The sequence below is a fragment of the Pteropus medius genome, unplaced genomic scaffold, assembly GCF_902729225.1.
Source record: "Pteropus medius unplaced genomic scaffold, Ma_sr-lr_union100, whole genome shotgun sequence".
NCBI classification, from domain to species: Eukaryota; Metazoa; Chordata; class Mammalia; order Chiroptera; family Pteropodidae; genus Pteropus; species Pteropus medius.
Window position 1 is genome coordinate 564,225 of NW_024348532.1, and position 6,167 is coordinate 570,391.

Sequence of the window (6,167 nt, forward strand, 5' to 3'; positions counted from 1 at the left end):
CAATACTGTCTTCAGGGACAGAGTTTCCTGTGTGGGAGCAAGAAGCAAGAAATGGAAGAATATCAAAATTCTCCATTTGCATTAATTCCCACTTAGAAATGATTACAGAAATTATTTCTTTTAGTAATCATTTTCTCAGAGTTGAATATATAACCTTTAGAACAAGGGTCCCCAACCCCTGGGCTGCAGACTGGTACTAGTCCATGGCCTGTTAGGAACCAGGCTGCACAGCAGGAGGTGAGCAGTGGCTGAGCAAGCGAAGCTTCATCTGTATTTGCAGCTACTCCCCAGCACTAGCGTTACTGCCTCAGCTCCATTTCAGGTCATCAGGCATTAGATTCTCATAGGAGCACTGGTCCCTGTGGCCCAAAAGTTGGGGACCGCTGCTTCAGAGCATACTTAGAGAATATGAATCACAGTTATGAAGGCTGAACAGACTGTAATATGTCCTTTATTCCTTCTAATGCCATGAGATGAATAGCATTATTATTCTCACTGTGAATATAAGGAGCTTTGAGATCGATTAAAGTTAATTTGCCTAAATTCAGTCCTTTATAAAGGGCAAGGTGGGGACTTGAACCTGGCTGGGCTTATAAAAAGACAGTGCATTTAAACATTGTGCTATTTAGCTGTATTCTTCAAATAATGCAGGTGTGTTTAGTCATTTTCATATCTTCTTACTTTATTTTATTTATTTATTATTATTATTTATGCCTACAGCACCTGGTCTTCCTAAGTGGTCTCCCATCCAAGTACTAACTAGGCCTGACCCTGCTTAGCTTCCAAGATCAGACAGGATCGGGCTTGTTCAGGGTGGCATGGCTGTAGATCATGGACCATGGCTCCACTGGGGTGTGAACCCAGGACCTTCTGTGTGTAAAGCAGACATGCTAACCAATACACTATGGAACCACGTCCTCACTTTATTTTTGATTAATTGTATTTTATTTTATAATTTCTAATGTTTTCATTAATGTTTAAAGATTTATTGTATAAGCTGTGAATAAAGATTTGGATATTTAATAAAATGCGTATGCACTGATGGTAGTATAAATATATAGGGATCTGCTCCATGACAAGTTGTACTTAAAGAATACTCAATGGCCCTACATTGATATGGCAACAGAAACATTAATTTGCTTTTATGACAGGAATAAACTGACACATGTCATAAGAACCACTGAGCACTATGTTTGTTCCATACCGTGGGGCATGAAAGAGCAAGATGTGATGAGGAAAGAGTGGAGAATAAGTACTATGAAATCCAAATCATATAGTTTATCTATATCAGTACCTGACTTAAGTCAAAATACTAACAAGGCAAGATTTGTGAAATATATTAAAATACAAGGATGTATACAAAGAGGTGAAATTGTATTTAATGAATTGAAATTCTATAGCTTTCAATCGATATGAGAATACATATTTTAATCTCTTAGGTTTTTTTAGCCTTTTTAAAAATTTATTTTTCAATTGCAGTTGACATACAATATTATATTAGTTTCAGGTGTACAGCATAGTGGTTAGACATTTATATAACTTATGAAGTGATCTCCCCAATTAGTCAGTCCTCACCTGGCACTATACATAGTCTTTATAATATTTTTGACTATATTCTCTATGCTTTACTTTACATCCCCTTGACTGTTTTGTAAGTTCTTAATCCAGCCCCCCAGTATGAGAATATTTTTAATCCAAGTATATCAGTTGTAGGCAAGATATATCTGTGCCTACAACTGATATTGGAAGCCCATTATTGTAATGTTGCCTCTTTCTTAAATGCTGCTTCCCTAAGGTGATGGACAACAGCCTTACCAGAATCAGCACACCATGGCTATTTTCAGTAGGAAACAATTGCTGTCATTAAGCACTTCACACCTCCACAGATAGAGAAAACATTTCGAGCAACTGCCATTCAGAAATACTATTTCTGCAAAGGATGAGATAATGCCTATAGATTTCTTTTACTCTTTCTTACAAGGTGAGGTGTTATATGTGTACCTGCAGGAACCCAGAAAATATAGTCTGGGTTACTGTAAGGTAGATTTAGGAATGACAGATTCAGATTGATTTCATACCTATAGTCCTCAAGTCCCCCCAAATGAGGTTTCACTATTACTTGCATTAAACACAATGGGTCTGGCAGTGAGGACTATACTATGTCTTATCAGGAGCTGGAGGGGATTGGTGCAGGTCTAGGACCCCCCTCTCTACCAGCTCAGTTCATGAACATGCTTCAGGTGTTATGCTTTCTTCCTGTATTGCTTTAGCACTGAACCAATTTCAAACCCAGATGGATCACTTTTTCTAGTATTATCACCTACCTAGAGTCTTGCTACCACTCCTTGCTTATAGACTTTGCCTTTCAGACTGAAATAGAAATTACATCTTTAAGATCCAAAACTGTGACGTGGAAGCAGAGCTATAAGCAGAGGTATGTAACAATCCAGAAACAGCATGTACACACCTATATCCCAGAGCAGCTCTCTGTTTTCAGCCTCAGTGCAAGACCCCGGCCTAGCCTATATGTTTTGAGGGTGGAAAAGCTGAAGCCAGTGCTGGTGGCCCATGAGAACCAGGGCATCTTCTCGGGGGACTCCTACCTAGTGCTGTACAGTGCCCTGGAAGAGTTCTCCCACTTGCACCTGTGGATAGCCCAGCAGTGGTCCAGGGATGAGCAGGGGGCCTGTGTTGTATTGGCTGTGCACCTCAACACTCTGCTTGGAGAGAAGCCTGTGCAGCACTGAGGGGTGTAGGGCAAGGAGTCTGACCTCTTCATGAGCTACTTCCCGAGTGACCTCAAGTACCAGGAAGGTGGAGTGGAGTCAGCATTTCACAAGACCTCCCCAAGGGCCACCCCAGATACTATCAGGAAACTCTACCAGGTGAAGGGGAAGAAGAACATCCATGCCACTGAGTGAGAACTGAGCTGGGACGACTTCAGCACTGGGGACTGCTTCATCCTGGACCTGGGCCAGAACATCTTCACCTGGTGTGATGGAAAGTGCAACATGCTGGAACGCAGCAAGGCTCGAAACCTGGCCTAGGCCTTCTGGGACAGTGAGCGGCAGGGCAAGGCCCAGGTGGAGATCATCACTGATGGGGAGGAACTTGTGGAGATGATCCAGGTTCTGGGCCCCAAGCCCACTCTGAAGGACGGCAACCCCGAGGAAGACCTCACAACTGACTGGACTAATGCCCAGGCTGCGGTTCTGTATAAGGTCTCTGATGCCACTAGACAAATGAACCTGACCAAGGTGGCCGACTCCAGCCCCTTTGCCCTTGAGCTGCTAATACCTGATGACTGCTTTGTGCTGGACAATGGGCTCCGTGGCAAGAGCTACATCTGGAAGGGGTGAAAAGCTAACAAGGAGTGGCAGGTGGCCCTCCAAGTGGTGGAAGACTTTATCTCCCACATGTGGTGCACCCCAAACACTCAGAAAGGGGATTTTGCACCAGGGCCGCCAGAGTCCCATCTTCAAGCAACTCTTCAAAGACTGGAAGTGAGAGTGGACATCTCCCTGTGCCCACCTCCTGCCTGCTCACTCCTCCTCCTCCTGCCTGGTTAGTACTCAGGCGTGCCTACTGATGATGTTTAATAAAGGAGATGGGTGCTTTAAAAAAAAAAAAGATCTAAAACTGTAAACCAATGGGCATTGTCTGGAATCTGAGTCAGAAGGGTGTAGGGATTGGGGACAATTGGATGAATTGGGACTATAGCTTCATTTACTGTCCTTAAATCTTGGACAAACCTGTATTCCTCATTAGGCTTTTTATTGGCAGGATAGGAGTATTACAAGGTGACTGATGAGGCTTTAGCAGTCCATATTTTAAGATTTTTTCCACTACTGGCTGTATACCCTGTCATACCTCAGTCTTGAGTGGATACTAGTTTTTTTTTTTTAATGTGGAAATTAGCATTAGGCTTTAGTTGTATTTTAATAGGAGTAACGTTAAGAGCTCTTCTGGGGACTTCTGTGGCCCAAATTCTAGGATCAACCTGTGAGCTAATATTTGGGTGTATCGATTTCTTATAAATGGAATAAAGGTCCTGAAATGTGAGCTAATAAATTCACTCGTGAAGCACCAAGGTGAGTAGTGACACGTATTAGTTGCAGTAAATTTCATCCCAATAGAGGGATTGGACATTCAGGCATAAGTAAAAACTGGTGGGTAATCACAAGGTCTCCTATTAGGCAATTTATGGGGGTTGTAAACCTTTTGACGTTGGGGTGGCCATCAACTCCAGTAATTAAACATGTTTGTGAGGACAGTGGCCCAGAAAATCAAATTAGAACAGAATAAGTGGCTCTAGCATCAAGTAAGAGTTCAGCATTCTCATCTGCCAAATTAAGGGTCTCCCCGAGGCTCATCAGTTCCATAGGAGCCCATGTGGGCCTCGGGCTCCATTAGTCCCCTTTCTGCCATTATTGGCTTGGGAGTCCCTCTCTTTAGAGTTGTGGGACAATCCCACTGTCTGTGGCCCTCCTGTTTGCACAGGGGTCAAGGTCCAGGGGTCATCTTTGGTGTTGTAGCTGAGGGCAGTCCTTTTTCCAGTGCCCTTCTAGCCCACACTGGTTGCAGCAGTTGTTGCCATGAGCCTTATGAGTGAGGGTTGCTGATTTTCCCTTCACATTATAATTGGATGTTCTATATCCGCAATGAGGGTTTCCCTGACATGGCAGGGGGCTCATAGCTTCAGCTATCATATGAGCCTTTTGTCTATTTCTTTGGGCCTTTTCTGCTGCTTCTGCTCTATCCTGATTATTATAGACAATAAAGAGTATGTCCAAAAGTTGCTTCATAAGAATCTGGAGCTCTAGAGCAGTCTTTTGTAATTTATACCTTATATCAAGAGCTGACTGGGAGATAAAATGAGTCTCTAGTATTATCTGTCCCTATCGTGATGTGGGATCTGCATTGGTATATTTCCTAAGGGATTCCACTAGACGGCTTTGAAATAAGGCAGGGTTTTCATCTCTCCCTTGGTTGATCGTTTGCAGTTTGTCATAATTAACAGGCCTAATAATACTTTTTTTTTCATTTCTTCTATGATGCATGTTATCATAAGGTTTCTGCAGTTTAGATTTCGAGCACCTCCCTGATAATTCCATTGAGAGTCTTGGTCTGGGACCGCATTCCCTCCTGTTTGGTAGACATCGTGGCCCTCCTTACATGCAGCAGTGCTGTCAGGATGACCCCTAGCTGCTCCAATAATTGTTTTTCTTCTACAGTACAACATATAGATAATAAAATGTGTAAATCTTGCCACGTTAAGTCATAAGTTATAGTAATTTTTTCAAATTCATTAGTAGATTCGCTAGGATCTTCAGAGAATCTACCACATATTTCTTCGCATAAAGCTAAGTCTAGCATAGAAAATGGAACATGTACCCTTGTTACTCCCCCAGCAGCATTTACAAGTTTCCTGAGGGGGCATAGCTTATCATCACATGTAGGCTGATATGGGGCACCACTTTGGGTGGTGCTAGCAGGAGTTTCCTCAGGAAGTGGTGGAGTAGATGGGGTCTCTAAAGAACTCGATCCCCCCTCAGAGTGCAAGGGTGAAATAGGAGTAGTTGATGCCTGATTTAGGGGTCTCTGGAGAGGGAATCCTATTATTGGGTCATCTAGAAAGTCTAGATCTTGAAAGCTTTCCAGCGATTTAGTTTTAATATGGGCCAGGCACTTTCTTCAACTCTCTCAGAGGTCTGGGTCTTGGTAAAGAAGCTTAAAAGGCTGTACATGAGGGATTTCTATCTGCTTTTCCTGTTTCTTATAAAGAAGATTTAATTGTAAGAGAGTATTGTATTTTAGTGAACTGTTCACAGGTCAACATTCTTGGCGCCCCAGCCTATGCTGTGGCCTAACGGATTTGCAGGAAAAAAAAAAATTTTTTCCTTTTGACATTGCCTAATTTGAATTGGTTTCAGTTATTGAAGATGCATCCCAGTGGAGAGTCCTTTGGGATGCCTGGTCCCCCTCCCATCCTTAGTACAGAGAGAAGGCGGGGGCCCCTATAGGTCCTCGCTGCCAGCTGCCTGTTCTGCTGCCAGCTGGGCCTCAGGGCCGCAGGGCTGCAGTTCCTGCCTTCGCCACCGGTGCCAGGTGGGAAGGCCAGTGCCGCTGGGGAGGAAGGAAGAAAAATGTCATTCCCTGACTGGGAA

General features: G+C 43.3%; 2 pseudogenes; one reads left to right on the top strand and one right to left on the bottom strand.

Moving 5' to 3' along the window:
• Positions 1-711: 711 nt before the first annotated feature.
• LOC120616502 (uncharacterized) lies at positions 712-830 on the bottom strand (annotated as a pseudogene).
• Positions 831-2,454: 1,624 nt separating this feature from the next.
• LOC120616493 (macrophage-capping protein-like) lies at positions 2,455-3,507 on the top strand (annotated as a pseudogene).
• Positions 3,508-6,167: the final 2,660 nt, after the last annotated feature.